The sequence below is a fragment of the Protopterus annectens genome, chromosome 3.part0 (genome assembly GCF_019279795.1).
Source record: "Protopterus annectens isolate FY-2018-M chromosome 3.part0, PAN1.0, whole genome shotgun sequence".
Classification (NCBI taxonomy): domain Eukaryota; kingdom Metazoa; phylum Chordata; order Ceratodontiformes; family Protopteridae; genus Protopterus; species Protopterus annectens.
The window spans coordinates 1,431,575,395-1,431,602,051 of record NC_056731.1 but is presented as its reverse complement, the minus strand read 5'-3'; positions in this window follow the sequence as shown (position 1 = coordinate 1,431,602,051).

Here is a 26,657-nt window from a genome sequence, read left to right as displayed (position 1 = left end):
GATGAAGCAGAGCACTGGCAGATGAGAGAAGCAGAAGAGTAGGTTATGTAGGGTGGGAGCAGGAGCATTCCCACTGAGATGCTAGGTGTGTATAGAGAGATTTTTTGAAAGCAGAGTGATTAGAGGTGGTGCGGATGAGTGAAGGAAGGGAGTTCCAGATGCGAGCTAGGTTGAAAGATAGCAGGTTTTTGCCTGGGGGATATGTAGGTTTATGGACTTTGAGTAGGTTTTGATTATTTGATCTCAATACTCTATTGGGTAGATGCATATCAAATGCGGAAGAAAGGGAAGGACAGAGGGAGGGGTTGAGAATAAGTTTGTGGGCTAGAGTTAGCTGAGTGTAAGTGAGTTGATTGGGAAGTTCTAGCCATTTTAGTTTCTGGAGGGAGAAACAGTGGTGGGTGGAAGACTTGTGGCTGGTGGCAAATTTTGCAATTTTGTTGTAACAAGAGGAAAGTTGTTTTTTGAGGGAGGATTGCAGATTAGTTAGGAGTGGGGCACCATAGAGAAGGGAGGGGATAAGGAAGGATGAAGCGAGTGTTATTTTAGTAGCAGAGGTAAGGTAGGCATTTTGTCTATAAAGCATACCAAGTTTTTGGTGGTTTTTTTTGATAACGCCTTCAGTATTCAGTGGGCTACTATCAATGTGGTAATAAGTGGGAACTGAGTTTTTCCAATGGGAATGATTGCACATTTTTTGGCATTAAGCTTAAGACCATAGTTTCAACACCAGTTGCTGGTCTCAATGAGGCCTTTCTGTAGGATGTCTACATCACTTGGGGAGTTAATAATGGCTCCCAGCTTGCAATCATCTGTAAACTTGGTCAGATAGAGTCGCTCCATGTTGCTCTGGACTTCTGAGAAGTAGACGCCAAACAGGACAGGACCCAGGACTGATCCCTGTGGGACTCCACTCATGACTGGTCAGCAGTCTGACTTGGAGTCTGCTACTTTCACACTGTTGGTTCTATCTGTGAGCCAATTTGCAACCCACCTAGTGATATAGGGGATGATGCCTACCTTGTTGAGTCAATCAATAATTTCTGAGTGGAGAATGGTATCAAAGGCCTTGGCCAGATCAAGGTAGGCTGTATGAACTGCCTTACCTTCATCCACAGCTCTGATGACTGACTCAAAGATGTCACCCAGGATGAACAGGCATGATCTATCCTTCACAAAACCAAATTGCGTGGGATCCAGAGTTTGGAGATTCCCTATATCCTTGTTAATGGATGATGCGCTCCATAGCCTTACATATTAGACTTGTCAGGCTAATGGGCAATAATTCCCAGGGTCTGTAATCGCTCCCCCTTTATGGAGAGGGATGACTGTAGCAGTGCGCCATTCTATAGGGACAAAGCCTGAGATAAGGCTGTGATTGGACAGGACACACAGGTGTAGTGCCAGTTCACTTTGTAGTTCATGTAGAACACAGCCAGGGATATTGTTGGGTCCCATGCAAGCTGTATTCTTGGCCTTGGACAATGCAGTTTTAACCTGTACTGCAGTAATGCTGGGTGCCTGGCATTCTTCCGGTATTGTGATTGGTCCTTTGGGGGGGGAGAGGGGTAAAGATGGCACTGAATCTGTCAGCCAATATGTTGGCAATATCTGTTGGCTCAGTATAGGAGGTACCATTGTGCAGTAACTCAGAGCAAATCTGGGTATTGCTGTGGAGATTTATTTATTTATTTATTTATTTATTTTATTTTACATTTGTTGACCGGGCTAGTCTAGCTGGATATATTTCCATTTTCAGTAGAGGCCCAGGGAGAAAAGCTTCACACAGATATACAAAAGTGTAAAATATTGTTACATGGTAAAATAAGGATTAATAAACAAAATAGAAACAGGTAGTTATTACATTCTAGATATAAAAACACTTGAGAAAAGTTACAATAATCAGAATAATGCTTAAGAAAGCTAAAACAGACATAATACAGTAAGAGTTATGTACAATAGATATAAAAACACTTGAGAAACAGTAACAGTGAACAGAGTACTGCTTAAGACAGCTAAAACAGATAGTAAGAGTTATGTACAATAGTTCATATCAGGTAGAAGGATTTAAATAATAAGTTGATTAGAGTTTAAATAATGTCAGTCTTATTTGCAAGACAAGCATGTAAATGTTTGGAAGTTTGGTAAGAAGAGGAAGAAACAGGGATGAAGAGGATGGTTAGTCAGGGTAAGTACAAGGGCATAGCCAGTGCATTCGGAGGTGTTTTCTAAGTTTTTGTTTAAAGACTGGCAAGGATGTAATTAGAGTTAGTTCAGTGGGTAATAGGTTCCATTTTTTTTCCTGCTGTGTTGGTAAACAGAGAGTCACCAGCTGTATTATTTGACTTTGTTAAGGTAGCAAGGAGTTTGCTAGAAGAATGTAGGGAGTTCAGATTATTATATGGGACTAAGAGTTTTGAGAGTATAGGGTTATTATTGGGTTGGTAAAATATCTTGTGGGCAATTGTGAGTTGGGGGATTATCAGATGTTTTTGCAATTCCAGCCAATCTAGTTGTCTAAGATTAGAACAGTGATGGGTTCTGAAGGGATTGCCAGTAGCGAATCTGGCAATGTTATTATAGGAAGTTGCTAATTTGTTAAGGTTGGTTTTCTTAAGGTTGGTAAATATAGGTGAAGCATACAGAAGGGTTGAGATTAGGTGGGAGTGAGCGATCTTGGCTCTGGCTGCTGAGGTTAGAAAAGGTTTTATTCTGTATAAGGAGCCTATTTTTCTGTTTACTATTTTAATGGTGTTGTTTATATGGTAATCAAATGAGAGATTATTGTCAATGGTTATTCCTAGAAGTTTAGTGGTAGAGTCAGGGAGAATAACAGTACCATTATTTGAAGAGATTGAGAAGTCTAAGGGGGAGGACCTAGTAGTGGGTGTAAAGAGAAGGAGTTTTGTTTTTTTGGCATTAAGAAGGAGACAACATTTGGTAAACCATGTTTCTACAGTGTTGAAAACATCTTGAGTAAGAGAATATAGTTCAGATGGAGAGGTTGATGAGCATATTAGTGTGGAGTCATCTGCATTTTGAATACAAGTGGCTTGAGGAATTGCTACATTGAGATCATTAATAAAGAATGAGAAGAGAAGTGGTCCAAGAATAGAGCCCTGAGGGACCCCGATGGTAACAGATAAAAAGGATGAGACTTGATTTTCCCAGAGGACTGCTTGTTGCCTGTTGCTGAGGTATGATCTGAACCATGTAATGGCCAGAGAATCAAAGGAAGGAGATTCAAGAATATTGATTAAGAGGGTATGGTTAACCATGTCGAAAGCTTTAGAGAGGTCAATAAAGAGTGCAGAAGAGAGGAGGTTTTTATTACGGTTTCTATTGATGGTATCTGTGAAGGATAGAAGGGCAGTAGTGGTACTATGTGATGGTCCAAAGCCATGTTGACAGTTTGCTATTAAGTTATGTTGAGAGAAATGGTGTAGAAGTTGTTGGTGAATGCATTTTTCCATATTTTTTGCTAAGGGTGATAAGAGAGCAATTGGCCAATAGTTAGAGTAATCATTAGAGTTCCCACCTTTATGTAAGGGGATAATGTGGGAGATTTTCCAAACATCTGGGATGGTTCCTTCTTGGATTGTCCTATTTATAAGGATAGATATAGGGTAAGCAATTACCTTGGCTCCTTTTTGGAGAAATTGGGAAGGAAGTTGGTCAGCAGATGGAGTACATGGCTTAAGTTTTATAATAAGTTTATAGATGAGAGAAGTAGAGATGGGTTGTATTTTGAATTTAGAGAAAGAGTGTGGTAAGTTGATGGGAATGCTGGAGTTTTCTGAGATAGGTTGACTAGCTAGAGATTGTATAGTGTCAGTGAAGAAAGAGTTAAAGGTATTGGATGTTTGATGGGAGTATTTGGATCTGCATCAAGTGGGGTGGGTGTGTGGGAGTTGCCTGGGGAAAGGAGCTTATTAATGCAAGACCAGAACTGTTGGGGATTATTTTGATGAGTTTGCTGAAGTTTACAATAGTAGTTTTTTCATCTGGAAGTATTGCCATTTTTATGCTGTTTCTAAGTTGCCTAAAATGTGGATGATTAGAGCTATTTCTATAGGTTCTCCATTTAGCCCAGACTTTGTTCCTAAGTAGAATTTGATTCCTAGTTTCATTTGAAAGCCATGGGGCTGGGTTAGACTTCATTCTAATGGAACGTTTGGGAGCATGCTTATCCAGGATAAATAAGAATGCAGTGTTAAAATACTGTACAGCCTCTTCAAGTGGAAGGGATTTTAATGGGTTCCAATTGCATGCTTTAAGCTCAGTTTGAAATAATTCTGCCTTAAAGTGTTTGGTAGAGCGTGCTGTCCTAAAGATGGGGAGGTTTGGAAAATCCATCTTTTCTCTAGTAATGTAGGTCAAGGAATGATCACTTACATCATCTGGCAGGGTTCCTACTTTGTAAGATTGTTTCACTCTGTTTATGAGAATCCAGTCTAAGGTACTCTCTTTCTTATTAGGTTTGTTAATTCTGGTTGTAGAGGTTATGGTTTGCTTAAGGCCATGGAGGTTAATATGAGAGGTAGGATTTTCAGCACTAATATTTTTCCAGTCAATGTTAAAGTCACCTAGTATTATTGATTCTTGGCGGTTAAGTAGAAGACAGCCAGCTAAGAAAAGACTCAATTGTAGTGATATTATTTCTGGGTGATATGTAAATGCAGATAATGTATAAAGATTTATTTACATTGATTTGAAGCTTAGTAATGAGGATTTCTGCCTTGCTATCCTGGGTTGGATTAGATGGTAGGGTAGAGATATGAAGTCCATTTTTAAATAGAATTGCTACTCCACCACCTTTACATTTTGTTCAGTCTTGTCTCACTATATTATAGCCTTGGGGAATAATTTAATTGTCTTTAGTTTCTGGTTTCAACCAAGTCTCAGTGAGGCAGAGAATATCAAAGAAGTGAATATCTAGGAGGGCATGAAGGTGAGCTACTTTATTATTGATGCTTTGGATATTAAGATGCCCTATTAGGAAAGAGCTATTGAGTTTAGGGTGAGTTGTTTGGATTGTAGGGTTGGTAGGGCCAGGGTTGGGGTGGACATCACCATCTTTTAAGGAGGGATTATTTAGTTTTGTTCCTGAATTGTATCGAAGGTAGGTTAACAGTTTCAGTTTTTTTTCTGAGGGTAGTTTAAGTTTAATGTGGGAGAGCCTGTGGTATTTAGGTAGTAGGTAACTGGGAGTGGAAGTTATGTTAGAATATCTGTTGAAGGATATGTGTGTGTAGATTGCAGTTTGTCTGTGGGAATGGTTAAGATGGAAATAGTGCAGTTTTTCAAAGGAGGTAAGAAGGTAGGTTGAGATGAGAGAAGTTAAGAGTAAGATTGTAAATGTTAGCTTGGTTCGATTAGGGAGAGGCATCTTAGAGGAGATTGTAAAATAAGAACTCAAGTGTAGGGATATAATAGTGAGTGAGATGTAGAGGAGAGGAAGATAATACGAGTACAGGAAGAGAAGAGAGGGGGATATTATATGGATGAGTTAAGAGTAGGAGGATATGGGAGAGGTACTCTAAGGAGTGGCTTATTGTAAGTGATTGTTAAGGAGGTAGGGGTGTGGCTAGAGTTTGTGGGGTGGGGTGATGTATGGGATAGGTTGGAAGAGAGAGAGGGTGTGGTAAGGGAACTATAAGTGTAGGACCCCTGGGGGTGTGTGGAAATTGGGGGTAGGGTAGGGGAGTGGAGTGAGCCCATAGGGTGAACGGAGAGGGTTACAGCTGAGAGAGGCTGAGAGGCAATCAGTTATGGAGAGAGACTGAGTTCTACAGGCATAGGAAAGGTAAGCGACATATATTGTTACTAAGTAGCAGAGAAGACAAGGTGAACAAAGGTATAGCTGTGCTGGGGAGACAGTTATGTGAAACAGTTTTGGAACAGAGAGAGAGATATTTAGAGAAATTGCTAAAGGCAGGAAAGGAGGTTAATACAGAGGGATAATTGAGGGGGCCAGTAATAAAAGTAGTGATAGTCACAGGTGTCTAATTGTTAAAGCTCCCAGACTTACCTAGGATAATTCCCTTTTCAAGCAATCATGGGATGGGGGGTAAGTACATGAATAGAAAGTACAAGCACAGATAGCAGAGTCTGGCTGGTCAACAGAGCTAGTTGGATTCTACAACCAGTGAGAGATGGTTTTCCAAAGCCTGAGATCTGCTGCCCTCTAGTGGATAAAGTGGGGAAAGCACTAACTACACTAGGATAGTAGGAAAAAGGGGGATAAGTTAACAGAGAGATGGTAGGAGGGGTAGGTCCACTGGTGTGCTGGCCCTTACAAAATAGATAACAATTTATTGCAGAAACCAGTCATTTAAAGTTATCGCACTCACAATGTTATATTTGAAACATACATATACTGTAGGATAACACCTACACTGTGAGGCTGAATGTAGAGGGTCCAGGTAGATCCTGAGGGGCTTCTAAGTTGAGTTTACCTACTGTTCAGTAGGATATTATTAGCCTTACAGGGTTTCAAGTAGAGGGACCGACTGTGTCTCAACACAGGACTTAAAAGCTGAAAAATGAGACAGAAAGAAATATTAAATAATTGTTATCTAACTTGGTTAGGTTCTATGCAGGAGTGGAATGGAAAGTGTAGAGGTGGAGTGCTAGTCAGTAGTTGAGTGGAGTGTAGCATGCAGTGAGGTATTAGCACAGAGTGTAAGATACAGTAAGGTAATTAGCACAAGTATTCAGCTATTAAGATCAAATACATTTAAATGTAAGGCTCAGAAAAGCAATACATATATATCTACAACAGAAGACAATGTGAAGCAACTAACTACAAAACAACATTAACTAATGAAGCTAAAAAACTAACTAATTAGTTTAGCCTATTAAGCAAAACAAGAAATAAACCAAACCATAGAACAGTAATAAAGCCTGTTACAGTCTTATCATAACAGAATGTTCAGTGTAGGAATCCATATTGCCAGCAGCACAAATAGCTCATTGATAATTCATAAATAGCACTTGGGACATACGAGTGTACGGCTCAGGGCCTGGTCCCAAGATTAAATAGGCTAAAAGCAAATATGCAGCGCTATGGTAAGGGGTTCTTTTTTGCTGCAAAAAGCTCACAAGGACTGTAATAGTTATAAAACGTATAGCCAAAAGAGGAATAAGACTGGTTTACACTTCCAATTGTGCAGTGCTATGGTTGAGTGGTTCCTTTTTGCTGCAATAAGCTCACAAGGACTATAATAGTTATAACAAATTCTAGCCAAACTCTAACAGTTATAAAAACTATAGCCAAAAGAGGGATAAGGCTGGTTTACACCTCCACAGTAGTAAGTAGAAAGTAGAAGTAGTAAGATCAGCTTGTCCGGGCTACCGGATCAGTAATTTACAACTAAATAGCCATCCTGGATGCCGGTTAGGGAAGTCGCCAGGGAGAAATTAAACCCTTTTATCTAAAATTAGCGTAACTCAGCTATCCAAATACAAACATCACCACCAATAAAGGAGTAACAGGATAAAAGTGGCAGCCAGCACATTGAGAGTTGTAGAACTTCAACGGTTAGCACTGGAATCACTGTAGGGGGGCTGAGGGCTAGGGTCGATAGTAACGAAGGTTGTTACGCCCCACGTGTAGCTTCACAGAACTTAAAATATGTCTCCGGTGCTACAGTGAGAAAGGAGAATACACACAGGGCAAGATTCACAAAGCCTCCGTGTAAGAGTTACAAGGCTTACACGGAGGCTGCAGTTAAATGGTGTGACATCAACATGTCATGCATATGCATGAGGGCATGCTGAATCACACCTAAGGCTTACATGGTCCCTGGAATACAGTAGGGGGCGTATCCGTAGGCCGAGCCCTGCAAACGGACATGCCCCCAGAAGAGTAAAAGTCCCGAAAGTAAACCCCCACGACAGAGTCCGTGTAAATGTGAATGAACACAACACAACACATGCCCCCACAGACTATGAATATAAAAAATATATAAATGAACATGGTATATTTTTTTTTAAACTGTAAAGATGTTTGCCCATGAGTGCGCTCGTTTGCGCGGGCGTGCCCATAGCTTAGCCACATTTAGCAGTCAGTGGAAAAGCATAAAAAAACTACATATGCAAAGTAAGCCAAGAAGCAATAGCATAGCGGTAGAGACGTTGGCTGAAAAGCAGGCAGTCATGGTTCGAGCCCCCCCAGCATCAATTTTTATTTTTAGTGAAATAAGCACGAAACAAGTCCCTGACATATATGTACACATATAAAATTATATTTTATGTAAAATGTAATGAAATGGGCCATTTATTTTGAAGAAATATGAGATAAAATAAAAAATGTCAGATGTGCCTATAGCTGAGCTACAGTTTAACAAGTTGAGTGCATCTGCCCATAGGTGAGCAGTGGTTTAACAGGTGCAAAATGAGTGCCCGTAGGTGAGCAGTGGTTTAACACGCTGAAACTGTGTGCCCGTAGCTGAGCGTAATATGCGTGCTGACAGCCAAATGATGCGTAAACCAGCGTACCCTGATTGTGCAGAGCTGCGCGCCGTGCCAACAAGCTAACCGACGGGCAACGTTGAGCAAGCCATAACAAAACTGACTTTACACAGACACACCATCTAGCCTGTGTAGACAGTCATAAAATATAAAAAGCAGTGGCCAGGTTCAAACTCAGGATACCATGCACCATAGTCAAGGTACTGAACCACTAAGCCATGACAGTTGCACTTAGAAATGCAGTAATAGCAAATATATAGGAATGAATAGAAAGAGGAGCATGACAAAGCAGGTTTTGTGAAGCTGATACAATTCCAAAATGGCCAATCACAGATAAGTATGGGAAAAACGGCATATATAAGCCCCATAGGCGGGAATACACAGCATAACCGATTGTAGAACCAACTTGCAGCCAGAATGTCAGGTGTAGGTGACGGTAGTTGCTTTCGAGCACAGAGGTGGGGCGTTGAGGAGTCCAAATATATGGTTTGGCTCCTTGTCCACAATCATGAGTCCCAACTCATGCAGGGCCAGGTCCTGTGGGGAGCATATAAGGCTGAGGCGTGGAACCGGTTGGCTCATGATCTCACCAGTGTCACAGGGATACCAAGGACTGTTGAGCAGGTCCGTCACCACCATGCGGACCTGAAGAGACGGGAGCAGGACCAACTGAACCACTGGATCCAGGAGGCCTGGCAAATGCCCAACTCCCCACTACTGAGTAAGTTACATCTAATTATTTATGTAAGAAATTAACCTAGCTGATATTATGGAGATGTGTATTCCAATATTACTTTATTTATATTACAGCTGCAGGTGTCCGTTCTGCGAACCGTAGAGCCGATGGTGATAGGCTGGCGCGGTTGCGCCACCAGGCAGGTCAGTAATCCTCTCCCTGTAACTGTAAATAAATATAAAAGTATGACAGTTAGCAAAAGAGTGCAGTGTAGTCACTAAGTAATAAAATGTGCAAGTAACAGTGTAAGAGTGTTTGCAAGTATTGCTTGATTACAACTGATATAATAGTACATAACCTGCAGCAGATAGTATGGTTTTCTGAAATACCAAACATCCACAGTTGTCTATAGCTATATAAAGCAAATGTAGCAGGATGATGTAGCTGAACAGAGCCAGATATGAATGTGTATGAATAAAAATGAAAATGTATATTGATGTAGCAGTAACATTCCTATCACCAACTTGAAGTAGTTATCACATAGGAAACTGTAGGCAGAACTGTAGTGTGTATATATCTGCAGCTATTAGAAATGTACAGCATATGTATTGGTATTTGAAGTTGTTAATTAAATTTTCTTCACCCTACCCTATAACCACATATAATCCATTCCACGTGAAATTGGTATGTGCAATCACAATTAACACCCCTGGACATTTGCCCTGTTGGTTCATACATATTTGCATGTACGTTGATGCATCTGCCCTGTTCATACATCCAAACCTGATGGCCTGTTGCCATCAATCAACCCTGCATGTTATTGGACTGTGTATTGCTGTTCAAAATATGCATGTGTTATGCTTGCTGTTCAATGGTTTGAATATCTGGGTGTTTGGTGAATGGGAATACTAATGCATGCTGTTACAACTAATTGTGAATGGTATTGTACGTTACTAACCCAAACTGTCATGACATAATGCAAAACATAGGATGACAGGGAAGGCGGGTTCCAGCGGACCCACCTCTCCCTCCTCAGCTGGCGAGTGCACCTGGCAGTAGTGCCCAGGCCGGACCCTCCTCCGGTGGCCCTGTACCACCTGCGGGTGGAAATGCTGCAGGGGATGGGGCTCGTCCCCCCTCTGCAAGTGTGGCTGGAGGAGAACATCCACTCACCCTCCATAATGTCCGGACTGTGGTGCGTAGGGAGATCTGGGAAGCTGTTCTTGGGCCCCTACGCCCAGCTTGAGGCACAGGTGGAACAACTAACGGGCGTGCCTGCTGCCCGGCCTACACAGCCCCCAACACAGCCCCGTCCTGGACCATGAAGGCACAGTGGCAACTGCCCATGGGTGGGGATATCAGTTCCACTGTTGCCATTTGTGGGCTCATGGGCTCTAGATATCCAAACATCTGTCCCCGTCAATTGTGTAACCCCCCCACATGTGTCATACACCGCCCCTGTATGTGTCTTGTTTGTCTTGTCTGTTAACCTACCCAACCTACCTCCCCAGCTATACCGACTTCCCGTACCTGACATACCACTCTCACCTGAAAAAAAAAAAAAGGGCACTCTGCACCCACAAAAAAAATTACGCCCTATACATAGCTGCCCATTTCGCACACATGTCTGCTGGACATGGAAACTGTCAATTACAATTGGCTGTACAACAAGTATTATTGTTGTCCTTAGGTTTCAAATGTCACACCAAATTACAAACATATGCACAGCTGTTGCTGATGAAGAAATGGGCAGCTATGGGCCTTACCTACATCCCTCCTGCAAAACCCGAGCTTGTTACCCTACTGTCTTACCCTCTTTGTGACCCCTTTTTCACCACTTTCCTGTCTCCCCATTTTAATTTCTTTCAAGGAAAATAGCGCAGGTGTGCGCAAGAGTAAGCACTTTTAAGTGGTTGTAAGCGGGTGTCTTGTGAGCTGAGCCAGTGCGCATGCGTGAGCTCCACGCAAACTAGCGCTAACCTGGTTACAACTGCTTAAAAGTGCCTTAGTCACTCTGAATGACAAGTCCTGTAGTCTGCTCAAAAGCAAACTAAAACCCCACTGTCAGTCCTGAACCCAGGACCTTGGAAACAGTAGTTTGCATGACTTACCACTAAGCCATGACTGCTATATAAGAACATTGTGCTACAATACATATATCATGTAATAGTGGGAATGAATCTGAAGGGAATATAGGATGTGTAGTACACAAAGCATGTCATGTATATTTACAGTCAAATGTAGTGGATTTCTAGAATAGTAGTGTGTGAACAGAAACAGCCATGCTAGTTGGTAGCTAGTAGGTAATAATGTCACTGTAGCACCTTGCAAGCCACACACATACTCACAGCAGGATAATCACTGCCCATACCCCACAACCTCTTACAGGAACACATCCGGACTAAGTAATAAAAAATGTGGAGCAAAGGGCCAAAAACAGGGACATATTCCAAATAATGCTACAACAAACTTAGACAGTTTAGAGAGTAACATGTTCTGCATTTTGTTGGCTGTTTGGAAGGGTATGAAGTCTGAAACTGAAATGTTTGTCACTATAGTCTGACTTGAGCCCAGAGTGAATTGCCAGAAAAAGCTGTTTATGAGATATTGACCAAAATATGAGGCAAAAATGTGGACAACCTGCAAATATCTGTACACTTGAGAGGTCTGACACTGCCATATTTGAATAGTTAAGAGCCTAGACATAGCAACAGTGACTGAGTTACAGAGATGCCCCACAGACTCCCTGTGAAATGTACAAACAGTAGGCAGAAAGGTGTTACAACACATGCAATGGTAACTATGAAGTACTGAAAGTATGCACCACTTGCATGGCAGAAATAGTGTAGTAATACATATGCGCATGCTATACCACAGTCACAACTGCAGAATACCAGACAATTTAATGGGTGTACCCCACTGATATGTAACATTCCATGAGGCAGATAAAAGATGCACCTGAGAGTCTCTGGGGCCTGCTCAGCAGCATACTCAAATACCCTAATAGATGTCAAGGCCCACACCATGGCCAGACCACACTGCATGCAGTAACACCCTAGCAGATATAGCAACCATTCCAGGGTGTGAATGTACATGGAAATTAGGAAAGCCACAGCAACACACTACAGTCAAGACACCTAGCAGGCATACAAGTAGTGAATGGAAAGGGCAAATATTGAAGCCATAGCAACAAAGTGCAAGAGCCACTGCTATATACCAGTTACACCACATGTCCCACAGGGAAGCACACACACCCACATTAACAGTAGTAGTAGTCTTAGGTGTCAGTGTACCTACACACTTAGTACAGGAAACTGGAGAAATGAATGGAGAAATGTTAATCTACAACACAGCCAGAAATATGAGAGGGATACTAACCTTTACACTCACAGAACAGTGTCCACAGCATACCAGCATGGTCCCTGCCCTTAAACTCTGAAAGGGCTATGCCTATCTCACATACCTTTTTATAGCACTGTCCTGGAATCACAGTGAGAACTGCAATCAGTACACAACTGGCTGCATGCAATTAGCAAATGCTGGCTAACAATTGGTGCAGAGGCCATCACATGGACATATGCAGATACCTACAAAAGCATACTGTACTCCCAGTCCACACATGCAATACTTTCATTGCACCCTGTGGAGGTAGGGAGAGACAGAGAGAGAGACAGAGAAAAAAAAAACATACACAAACAAAACCAGTCATAAACAACCACTTGAAAGCTGACAACTGGCAAGTGGAGCAGCAGGACACCAAACCAGACGGCAACGCAAGCAGCTGTGACAAACACAGGTAATGTAAAGTAATACTTTAAAAGTCTACATACTGTGAACCCTCCATTTGTGTCATTGGTCTGTACCCATATGTATATGAAGATGTGCATAGGGCAGGGGACATACAGCAACTATCAGTGAAGGCTGTACATACATATGTATGTGAGGGCATCTATGGGCACATATCAATGTAGGTTGAATGTAGGTTGTAGTGCAATGTACAAAGTAGGTTTCACAGTTATGTATGTTTTGCAGTATGTTAGTGTGTGTATACAGTTTTGTAAACAAACATGTTGATATACCTATCTATCATATGGATACGTATGTATGTCAATATATGTATGTATGTATATATATATATATATATATATATATATATATATATATATATATATATATATATAATATGCATATATGTATACATACATAGAGAGGGATGTAGGAATACATAGACAGATGTAGATAGATAGAATATGTACAAACATATATATGTAATACACACATACAGAGATAGATATATGTAGATACATATACATAGACAGATCTGACTATCTACAGGTATGACTGTATATGACGATCTCACACTCCCCCCTGTCCCACCCCCTCTGTCACTCTCACCCCCTCTCTGTCACACACACCCCTCTCCATATCTATAGCAATATATGTACATCGATATATATATGTGTATATGTATACAGACATATATATATATATATATATATATATATATATATATATATATATATATATATATATATATATATATATATAGATAGATATATATGTATATATATATACATATATATATATATATATATATAGAGAGAGAGAGAGAGATGTATATATATTCTGAGTGAGGCACATGTGTACAGATGTATTGCAACAGGTGCCTGGTGACAAAGGCATGGAGTGAACACCAGTGTCAAAACTGGAGTACCATACCCCATTTCAAATCACCTACACCAGTAACCACTGGATATGTGAATGGCTGCCCACCACTGCATGTGTCAGGGGTGAACAGGGTCATGAATGTGTACAATAGTCCCCCCAATGATATTCACAGTGGCACACTATTCCTGGAAAACCTGCACATGGTATGTGTCAGCAGACATGGTGTGTCAGCTATGGACATGTAGGTCAGTGTACCCCTCCACACCACACAATGGCTGCCATGGTATGTACCTCACATGACAGCTACAGATATGGAGAAGGATACAGTGACATGTACAACACTGTGACAATGCACTCAAACACATTACCAATGCACAGTGACTGACAACACCACAGAGTACACACATACTACCCACATAGAGGTTACCACTCCTGGATTTACATACTTAAGTCACACCCATGACAGATGTCCAACAACCATAGTAACACCTCACACCATCCACAACCTAAATGACTGCTGTGTGTCATCTGTGACACTGTAGTAGAGAGCACATGGCAGAGATACAGGTTCCTACCCACAGATAAGACATACCCTGCAATAAACCACACAGCATTAAGAAGCAAGACTCCCCATGAGTACATGTCACACATACCCCTGCGGAATGTTAGCCAGATAGGTAATATGCCATATGAGTCACCCTGTGTAACTGTTTGACAGGAGCAGGTACCATCACATCACATGTGTCACAATGGTCAGGGTAGCAGAACAGTATGCTGCTGTAGTCCCAGGGGCAATAGCATATTGTACTGTATTGTATTGTATTGTAATGTATTGTATTGTGTTGTACTGTATTGGTATGTAGAGGTGCCTCCTTCGTGGAGTGGAACCACTACTGCTGTACGCCAGTGTACAGGTACATATCCTGTAGTCAGGCTAGTGTTACATAGCACTTCTATATGTGTGCTTAGCTCCTCTTGGAGTTCATGTAGCATGCAAGCTGGGATACCATCAGGTCCCATTCATGTTGTGTTTTCTGCTTTTCTGAGGGTGGCTCTCACCTGGACATCTGTGATGACAGGGAGGTTACAGTCAGCTGGGATAAGTATGTCTTAGTTTGGGGGAGAGGGAGGGGGAAACTTGCACTGAACCTGTCTGCCACAATGTTGCCATTATCTGTGGGTTCAGTGAATTATTTGTTGTTGTGTACTAACTATGAGCATATTGGAGGGTTTCTGACCAGGTTGCTAACATAACTGAAGAAGGCCTTGTGGTTATCTGTAGTGTCCCCGTTGATTTCCCTCTCAAAGTTGCCCATGGATGTTTGTATGAGAGAAAATAGCTCCTTACTAGTGCTGATCAGACATGCCTTCCCTTTATGGAATTATGCTCTGTCTTGCAGTAGCTTCCATCTTTTGTTATACAATCTGTCTATGGCTGGGGTCCACCAGAAAGGATGCTGTCCCTTTGTGGAGAGTTTCTTGGTCTTATATGGGATTGCATGATCAATGCATTCTTGGAGATGTCCGTAGAAATCATTTGTGAAGGGGTCATCATTGTGGGTTGTGTCTTCCACTGGCCCAGTGGGCTTAAAGGATACCATGTCAGTGTTATGAAGTGTAAAGTTTGCATTTGAAATGTTATTCACTGTAGTCGTTTGTGCTGCTGGTGGAGGTGAGATATGCATATCCAGGGCAATTAGTTTGTGGTCAGCTCACAGTAGTTGATGATGTACCCCATACAGTACCTCGATACAAACCCCCAGTGTGAGGAGGTGCTTTGGACCTGAATCAGTGTTCTGACTGCTGGGGTTTGGTAGTATGTCGTATGGAGTGTGCCAGGTACTGTTGCACAGTTGTTGGCTGAGCACTGATACCTGGCCATTTACATGTGTATCCACCAATAGACAGACAGATGCTATATATGTGAGATATGTTGTATCACAACAGTCGAGTAGCATGTGTAGTATGTGTGCCAAATTCTGCTGACATATTTTGCTGATATCATGTTATTTCCTTTTTCAGGACCATGGCTCACCAGTGCAATCCAGCGTACGCTGCAGCTGAGGATGAGGAGATACACCAGAGCCTGGTGTGGGATTATGCAATACTCTTTTCCCGCACCAGCCAGAATCAGCAGGAGAGGGCTGCACTGTGGCAAGACCTGGTCCATCGGGTAAATGACATAGGCACGCATAATAGGACATATGAGCAGGTACGACATCACTGCAGTGATTTAATCAGAAATGTCCATCAGCGTGTGTCAGATATCCACAGGCAACAGGTTGCCACAGGTGGTGGGGTGGCTACACATCCCCCACTCACCAGACTGGAGGGACTACTCATAAGTGTTGTGGCTCCAGCCCGCCAACAACAACAACAACAGCAGCAGACCTGCATTATGATGGAGGCTGGAGCCATACAGCAGCAAGACTACGAGCGTGCAGGTAATATGCCATATGTATAGTTGACTGTTGTGTACACTGGTAGTTAATGCATGTGTGAGGTGTGTCCTTGGTTTGTAGCTGTCATCATAGTATTTAATGTGCAAGTGTGATATTCTCAATATCAGCAGCTGACCTGTGAAAGGCGACTGTTGTACTACTGACCTGTATCATACTCAGTAACAATGGCACAGTTGTGCCCACTGACATTAATTTCCTCACTTCTGCAGGTCCCTCCGGTGTAACAGCAATGCAGCCTATCCATGCTGGTGAGTGTGTATTAACAATACCTTTAATAGTCTTGATAGTAATAGTAATATTAGGCTCACTGAGTACTGCTCTGTGTATGCATGCAGGTGTGTGTGTGTCTTTGTGTTGATATTTCACATACTGAGTAGTGTGCAAGTGTGCAACTGTGTGCATGTGTGCATCACTGGTAACATTATGTAGACATTGTAAACTGTGTTTCCTGTTTCCCTCCCACAGGTTCTGGTGCTGCTCTGGTGTTATGCAGCAGGGAACCTGAATCAGGTGCCACGGGTACTGATAACGATGACATCTGTGTAATGGCACATGAAGGTATGCCAGGGTCTGTCATTGGTCAGCCAGTTGACAGTACACAGCTGTCAACCCCATCAATGTGGACAGTTATCCTGAAAATACACCCTTTGTCACCAATGTCCCTAGGTGATGGACAGGATACTGTGGGCATTGACCAGGGTAATGTGGTATCTGTGGCACATGCTTCCCCACACAGCAGCCATGGGCATGGCCCTGAGATGGTACCACACAGACAGATGTCCAGGGTTCTCGTGGGAGCATCCATGGGCATACTGCCACTTTCAGACGTGCCCACAGAGGTCTTACAACCTCAGCTATGTTTCGGGCTGTCATGCAGGCACAGTCACGTATGGAACAGTACACCAGACAGGGTCTGAGGGAGCTGACAGCATGTCGCACAGCCATGACTGACAGTATGCGTGACATTGCGGCTGCCATCCGTAATTTCACCGATGTCATAGACAGACATTGTGGGGACATATTAGATCGGTTCCACAACTACATGTACATGAGCCAGGGTGATGGTGGACGGTTGAGGCATCGATGTGGGCGTATGCCAGCAACAGCAGCAGCTGGCAGTCTTCGCGGATGACAAAAGGGCCGCTGCCACCCCCATAGTGCCAGCAGCAGCCCCAGCAATGCTGGGTCTGTGCTGTCATCAGACCGCCCCAGGAGACCACGTGCACATGGCTCTGGACAGGCCCAACAGGGATCTGTGTCCAGTCAACGAACACCTGCTTCTGATGACAGTACCCAGTCTGGATTGGTACCGGATATGGTCCGTAGCACCCCTGCAAGGCACAGGTACCGTGTCCATGGCTAGGGACACTGATCTGTATGACCTGGCAGGTACAGTCTGTGGCTGTCCACAAACACCAGTATATGGCAGCCATGAGGTGGAATTGTGTGCATCCATACACACATGCGAATTGACAACACCTAGGGCTACCGCATACACGCACACACTGCATCAACATTGCCCCACCTTATACTGCTGTCCCTCACCAACACACATACACATACATGTCAATTGGTGGTATCAGTGGCAGACTCAGGCATACCAAGTTCACACCCTGTGCATATGATGAAACTGTGCCACCTCCTGCAATCTGTAACATCAGTGCAGGTACAGGTTAACATGTTGCTGATGCACAGGGTGACTACATAGACGTGTAGTAATAGTATCATGTTGTTAACAGTACTGTGTGCTAATATAATTGTGGGTATATCCCAGCATGCCTGATGCAGTAAGGTTATGATTGTCTTGTACTGTTGTCTACACCCATGGTAAGTACCATAGTGTATCATCTGCACATGTTGGCATACTGGTGGTAAGGATGTCAACAGAAGGCTACATACATAGGTAGCACAGGGGATAAGGTAATGAAAGTATTGATACACAATGATGGACATTTATACTGCAAGTGGCATGTTGCCCACACTGGACTCTGCAATGTGGATGTTTGAGGATGTTGATATGTGTGCAGTACTACACGACTGGTACAGGAAACACAGGAGCACCGTAGCACTGCAAGCTCACATCTCATACAATGCTAGACAGCCCCAACACACAAAACTAACTTTCACAGGAGGGAGAGTCCCCATAAATGTCAGGAATACTGTGGTGGCAGGACAGATAGCATACATCCTACTAAGTATGGAACCACTGAGTGAAGGCTCAGTGTGTTTTATTTGACATGTGTATTACTGCAGGTATGAGCACCTGGGTTTCCATCCAGTTATTGTACATCCTGACGGTACATGGTCTGTACACTTGTGTGCGCTGAGACTGGACCCTAGCCATCTGACCTGTGTATTTCCATGTACATGTGTATAGTGCCTGCATATTTGCACTGTTACCTACTGGAAGTGGTACAGCTTGTTTGTTGTACAATGGACTACATGCAGCCCTGCTTACTGTAGCTTTGTTTGCATGCATATTTTCTTGCAGTTACCCTGGAACACTGATCCCACCTGCAATGCAGAGTTACAGAGCTTCTGTGGACTCCTAGTGACATCTGCGTAGCTTACTATATGTATGTCCATGTCTCACTTGACAGAACGTCACTGTTTGTCCTGTTCACATGTATGTTGCCTGTGACACATTGCATATGACTTACCTGGCATTTGTCCACGTGAGCAGTCATATATGCCAGTGCTAACTAATCACAGGCACTACACCCTCACATACTCACCTTCTGTACCTTGTTCCCCATTGGCCCTATGTGCTGTTAATCACCATGGCAATCACAATACTATGGTAGCATGTGCAAAGGTCACTTGTCAGTCACCTCTATGGTACAGTTGTGGAATATGTGGGTCATGTGGCAATGTCACAGCTGCCACATGGACACAGTCAACCCTCTCCCCTACACATGGATGTACAACACATGTATGAGATGCAACTACATAGACAAACTGGGGACTAAGCACTCTGAACCCAGTACTGGCATAACCTGTCAGGTGGCATGAAATACTACAGTGACTACAATACCTGGCTGATGTAGACCTACACTGACAGCAATCCAAACACGTGAACACACTGGGCCATTCGTGGAGCCTCAGAATAGCATCCTGCCTGAGCAGCAGACACCTCTGCAGCTGGCACACAGGCATACGTTAAGCCGGAACACAGCACGTGCAACACATAGCACACAAATCCTGTGTGCCAAACAGTCACAGCCTGTATGGCTAGACAACACACCTGCTACAGTTGTGTTAGGTACCTTTATTGTCCAGTACAGTGAGGTCCCGCTCACCAGGCTGGACAAGGTGAAGGTCACAGTGATATGCCCGTGGGGCACTATGGTCCACCACATAACACAAGCATACACGTTAGTCAGAGGCATGGACACATATGACTCAGTCATTGTCCATGCCACTATGGCTGACCTGTGATGTACCTCCCTGGACTACATGATAGGGAACATGGAAGGGCTCTCTGAGCATGTGGCACAGGCTGGTATGACCCTGACCTTGGTTGGCATCATACCCTCACCAGGAATGCTGATGTATTACTGAATGCTGATGAATTACTGTAGCTACAACACCCTAGCTGAAAGGTTCCTAGCATGTAGTCACTGCATTGCTATGGAACAACTTGTTACCACTCCCACAACAGGTGAAAACATGCAGCACCTGTTCATCAACAACATGTAGACTATCTGCCCCAGACCAGATGTGTATCCCTCGCTGCTAGGATGATACCATATACATCTCACACTGTATATACACATACCACATGCAGCACCCACACAGAAGACCACAGTCATAATGTTATCCAGTGCAAATACCATGTATTCACATGTGGCAGGCATCAGACATGGGAACTATTGAAGGTCACAGGTACATATGTGTATTTGGCACACACATACATCATCTGTGTCCATTGCCATTACTGGTTTAATCGATGTCATGCATTATTGTGAACAACAACCCACACACATAGGCATTCTGTGTGACAAAAACACACGTGGCATGTTTGGAATTCAAAGTCATAACTAACTGTGCTATGACAGTAGTGAGAGATGCAGTAGCAGAGTGTGCTATTTGCATTACTGGGAGATTTGCCCTCTTCTGCTGTACTTGTAGGGTGCTGACATCATCTCTGTGTAGAGATTGGAATATGCAGCAGCTGGTGTGTTGTACTGGTTGGCAAAAGGGTCAGTTTTCTCACATATGTAATTGCACACACCCTACTTCCACCACACACACTTGCAGGATTCAAACCTCTACCTAGCTACGTTATGAAACACAAGACGGACGCATTAGCAAAGCACACTATTTGCATTACTGGGAGGTTTCCCTTCTCCTGCTGTACTTATAGGGTGCTGACATCATCAGTGTTTAGAAAGGGGAATGTGCATCCTGTAGTGTGTTCTCCTAGTTGCCAAAAGGGACATTTCTTTCACACAGAATTGCTCACACACTAACGCCCCCTCACCCAAACACCCACTTGCAGGTTTCAAACCCCTACCTAACTATGTTATGACACTAAAGATGGACATATTAGCAGAGCGCGCTATTCACATTATTGGGAGATTTCCCTTCTCCTGCTGTACTTATAGGGTGCTGACATCATCAGTGTTTAGAACAGGGAATGTGCATCTTCTCCTAGTTGCCAAAAGGGACATTTCCCTCACACAGACTAACCCCCTTCATCCAAACACACACACTTGCCGGATTCAAACCCTTACCTAACTATGTTATGACACTCAAGATGAACGCATTAGCAGAGCACACTATTCGCATTACTGGGAGGTTTCCCTTCTCCTGCTGTACTTATAAGGTGCTGACATCATCAGTGTTTACAAAGAGGAATGTGTATCCTGTAATGTGTTCTCCTAGTTGCCAAAAGGGACATTTCTTTCATACAGACTTGTACGCACACTAACCCCCCTCCACACACCCTGAGCATTTGCAGAATTCAAACCCCTACCTAAGTATGTTATGACACTCGAGACGGACCCATTAGCAGAGAGCGCTATTCACATTACTGGGGGGGGGGTTCCCTTCTCCTGCTGTACTTATAGGGTGCTGACATCATCAGTGTTTAGAAAGAGGAATATGCATCCTGTAGTGTGTTCTAGTTACCAAAAGGGACATTTCTTTCATACAGAATTGCACACACACTAACCCCCCCTCCACACACACTGAGCATTTGCAGGATTCAAACCCTTACCTAAATATATTATAACACTCGAGACTGATGCATTAGCAGAGTGCACTATTCACATTACTGGGGGGGATTTTCCTTCTCCTGCTGTACTTATAGGGTGCTGACATCATCAGTGTTTAGAAAGGAGAATGTGCATCCTGTAGTGTGTTCTCTTAGTTGCCAAAAGGGACATTTCTTTCATACAGAATTGCACACAGACTAACCCCCCCCCCCACACACACACACACTGAGCATTTGCAGGATTCAAACCCCTACCTAACTATATTATGACACTTGAGGGAGACGCATTAGCAGAGCACACAATACGAATTACTGGGCATTTATTCTGCACCTGCAGTATTTATAGGGTGCTGACATCATTATTTCTACAGAGGTATGTACATCTAGTACTACCTGTCAGGTGGGGGATAGCATATATATGCATTTGCAGCCACCTACTTCAGGGTCAGATATGCACATCGCACTGGCAGGTTATGTTCTATACCATGCTTCATGACCACAGAACCTGTAACACACAACACAACCAGTTCGGACCACCCCACCCACATCCAGGACACACACTTTGCTTCCCTGGGAACAGTGCCAAGATATGCAGGTGTTCACATACACCATTCCGGTTGTTAATGTCAGGTACAGGTATATTGTGTGTGGGAACTACTCAGGCCTCTACAACATTACCCTACAGCCACTGCAATTTGTGAGTCCATGTGCTATGGCAGAACCACTCACCACAGCCACAAGGGGGAATACATATTGCACCTGACCATCTGCAACATGGGTACTGTTCCACACCAGAGGTAGACCACCATTGTTGATAACTGACCATACCCACCTTTCCCTGGACATCCATATCCCATCCCCACCCCCAGGCAAGGTTGTCACTGCAAACAAAGTGTATTTATCAAAAGCAGACTTTACACTTGTGAAGAATGGGGTGGAAGACTTCAAAGGACCCATGCTGGGGGAGTATACAGGCCACTCTGCATAATCCTTGACAGTTGCATTCTATGAGCATATGGAAAGTTTGCATTGATCATGCTATCCCACATATACCCATGACTCCTCCACAACAGGACCCCTGTCAGGTGTACACCAGCCATATATGAGCTGTCCAACAGACAGAGTGAGCTAATACATTGCGGAGCAGTAGCCCACAGAGGGAGGACATCTCTGAACAGTACTGGCACGACATTTCAATCCCTCATAATCATCACGACAAAGTGTTGACAGTGAAATTGTCCAGACAATGCAGATAAGGCTCCCCTCAGTCTGTTATTGATGCCCACTTACTGTTAGAGGTCCTCACCAACCCTCTTCCAGCACACACCAACAACATGGATGTGGCTTAGCAAATTCAACCCCTGGGATCTCCACTGTGTCCCTGCTTGACAGAGGCACAGCACACTAGCCTCACACGGTGCCTTATGTGACCTACTTTACAGTGGCGCAGTAGCCTACTGTACTGGGGAGGCAGACGCCAAGCACACTCTGGCTAAGCTGTCATTCCCTAGGGCAAACAGCCTAGTGTTGACCTCTACACCCATATGTTTAATTGTCAGATGCACAATATTTGTTGCTGATAGACTGTTTGCAGGTCTTTATTGCCATAACATTCCCTGTTTCTATGAACAACTTGTGCATCTGTGGAAGATGTTTGAATATGAGAGGGATCCACGATATCACTTATGTCTCTGTAGTCATTTAACTGTGTGCACTGGGCAGATTGCTGTAATGTGGTTGGTTCCTGGAATAACACATACAAATACCAGATATGTGTGGCCAACTGCTAAACTGAGATTTGGCCTAAGTGTGTGAGCTTGCCCAGTTCAGGCTTTCCATGGCATGTTGTCTGACATATGTCTCATTTATCAAAGTGTGCAAGCATGCCCAGTGTGAGCTTTCCATATGTTGAACTCTGCAGCCCACCACATTTGCGGATGAGTGTGAACTTCAACAATATCTCACGTTTATGGTTGTGTGTTGTGTGTCATGTTGTGTAGTTACTGTCCAACTGCTTTGTGTCTGAACACAACAGGGATTATACTGTGCCTGCAGGGTTTGCATGGGATACTTTGCATACAGTTGTCAACATCCTTTCATACTGACCTAACACTGTAGTACCATATAGTGTACTGGTTCAGTACTTTCACTGTGGTGGACAGTATCCTGGGCTTTAGTCCTATCACTGCTTTACATTTTCATAGTGAGCACAACAGCCTGGTTAGGGGCCAGTTGTGCACATCTGACCATGTTGCATTATGTTCAGATATGAACTACTTAAACCAGGCTTGTCCAACATTGGTAGTGTATTCCACAACATAGGTGTACATTGGCAAACACTAGCGATGTGCCCTAGGCCATATCTAATGCTAGTCGGAGAGTGTGTTTGTCCTTCGACACACATTGTAAGTGGAGTTTGCCATGACATATGTCATGGTTAGTATACTGTGTCTCCATCTACCCGTGACATAACAGTGATACCCAGGGTAAACCTACCATCTCCCATCCACTCATCAAGATTCCTCTTGAGGAGAGTCGATGAGTGACTTTCTGGCTAACCTGTACTGGGAGTTTACTCAACAGTGGGGGTGGCTTCTGTGTTATGGATCATTCAGTACAGCTTGTCCTATGTATGTCAGTACTGGGGTTCAGGTCTCTCATGTGCATAGCTCACTGCCATTCAGATTGTACAAGGTGCAGCATGTTCATTGATTCCAGCTTGGACATGGCTTTATACATCAGGCACAGCTTGCCTCTGGGTGGGCAGTATGGCAATGTGTGGAGCTGCAGTTTGTTTAATCAGGCAACACATGGCATCTGTTCAAGCTCTTTGATACTCCTGGTGAGGTACTTTTGGGGACTTTAAAGTTGATGGAGGTGTCTGCTGAGGTACATCCCACAGGGGCTATTGTAGTCAATTGTAACGCTGATGAAGGATGACTGCAGAGCCACAATGACCTCCCCTTATCTAGATCTGACAACCTTCATGATTAGGTGGGTATATGGTATGTTTATGTAACCACTACAGCCACATGATTGTCCAATGCAGGATATCTATCAACTTGTGTCCCCAGGTCTCTCATTACATGTTAAGTACTTAATGGGTTAACACCTATGTGGTAACTGGTGGGCACTTACTGTATATCCACAGGGGTTGACTATACACTTTTCTGCAATTAGCTTGCTAACATGGCTATGGCACCAGTTGTCTGTTTCTATGTGGCCCTTTTGTGGGATGCTTGTGTCAGCTGGAGGGTCAGATATGGTGGCCAGTTTGTAGTCCTCTGCAAACATGTTCAGACACAGTCCTTCCATGTTGGCCTGTACCTATGGGACATATATACCAAACGAGGGAGGTCCCAGGACCAAGCCTTGTGGGATGCCAGTTATATCTGGTTTGTAGTCTGACATGGCTGCAGCATGTCTGACCATGTCAGTTCTGTCCTTGGTCTGGTTTGCAACCCCTCTACTGACATAGGGGCTTATATTTAAGCTGGTGAGCTTATCTATAATGAACACGTGGGGTATTGTATGGAAGCCTTTGCAAGGTCCAGCTACGCTGTGTGGACCACATTTCCCTCATTAATGACCTTAATGACTGTTTCAAATGAGTCAAACATGTTTAAGGGGCAGGATCTGCACTTAAGAAAGCCACACTGGGTAGGGTCCGGTGTCAGTAGGTCCCCAATATCTTTATGTCTGCAGTACATGCTGATCCTTTCCATAGCTGTGCAGACCGAGCTTCTCAGGATTCTGGGGTGGTAGTTTTCAGTATCCATTCAGGCAACACCTTTGTTGAGAATGACCACTGTTGTTGTACACTGCTCTTTGGGTACATATCCTGTGGTAAAGCTGACATTGAGCAGTAGTGTGATTTGGCATTCCATTCTTCTTGGAGTCCATGTTGGACTCAGCCCAGGACACCATCTCATACCATTGCTGCTGTGTGTTTTGCTTTGTAGATGCTGGCTGTTACCTCAGCATCTGCAATGTCAGGGGGCCAGCAGTCTGCTGGGATAGATATTTTGCATTCTGGGGGGGGGGGGTTGCACTGCACCTGTCAGGATGTATGTTGGCAATATGTGTGTGTGTCTGGTATGTTGTTTGTAATATTTGTGTGATTCACAGCATATCTGTGAATTCCCAACACGGTTCCTACCATCAGTTGTGGAAGCCTTGGGAATATCCTTAGTGTCCTGTACAATTTGTATCTTCATAGGTTCATAGGTTCATACCAGGCTATCCACCCTAGGGCATTTGTAAGCCTAGCCAGAGTGTGTGTGGCTTCACCACCCCTTGCTATGTGAATATTATGGCCATTTATGATTTGCTTTGCTGTGTCTCTGTCTGGACATGATACAGTGAAGACCCCCAGTGTAAATCTACAATCATCCATCCACTTGGCAAGATTCCTGCTGAAGAGTGTCAGTGAGGGGCTCTGCCTAACATGGACTGGGATTCTGTTCCAGGGTGTGGGGAGCCTCTGGGTTATGTATCTGTCCCTCCAGCACATCCTATTTCAGTATGTGTTGAGGTTGACATCTCTCACTCTCACAGCTCCAATGGCTTTGAGTTTTCTGGGGTGAAGCATGTCCATTACTTCTGTGTTGGACATGGCCTTGTACAACAGACATACAATGCCTCTGTGTAGGCAGTATGTGACTGCATTCAGCTGGGGTGTCTACAGCCAGGCAGCATATGACATATATTTGAGACCCTTTATCTTCTTGGTGAGGTACCTTTGAGGTCTTTCTAACTGCTGCAGGTGTCAGGTAAGGTACATCCCAAATGAGGCATTGTACTAGATTGTGGGTCTGATAAGAGAACAGTATAGGGGCACAATGACCTCTGTTGACGTAGATGTGAATCCTTTCATGATACGGTGTCCAATATAGACAGTCTTCCTAGCCACATTGGCAATGTGAGTGTCACATAACAGGTTACTGTCCACTTGTGTCCCTAGGTCCCTGATTACGCCTTCCATACATAATGGTTTACCACCTATGTGGTAATTTGTGAGCACCTTGTTTGGTATTTGGTGGGACATTCATACTGTCCAGTGTCTTCAGGACGGCTGGGTGGGGTTCCTGTGTGTGAGAGAGTGGTCTGTAGCATGCTACAGATTGTACAGCAGTCTTGCCTATGGTTAGTTGCACAT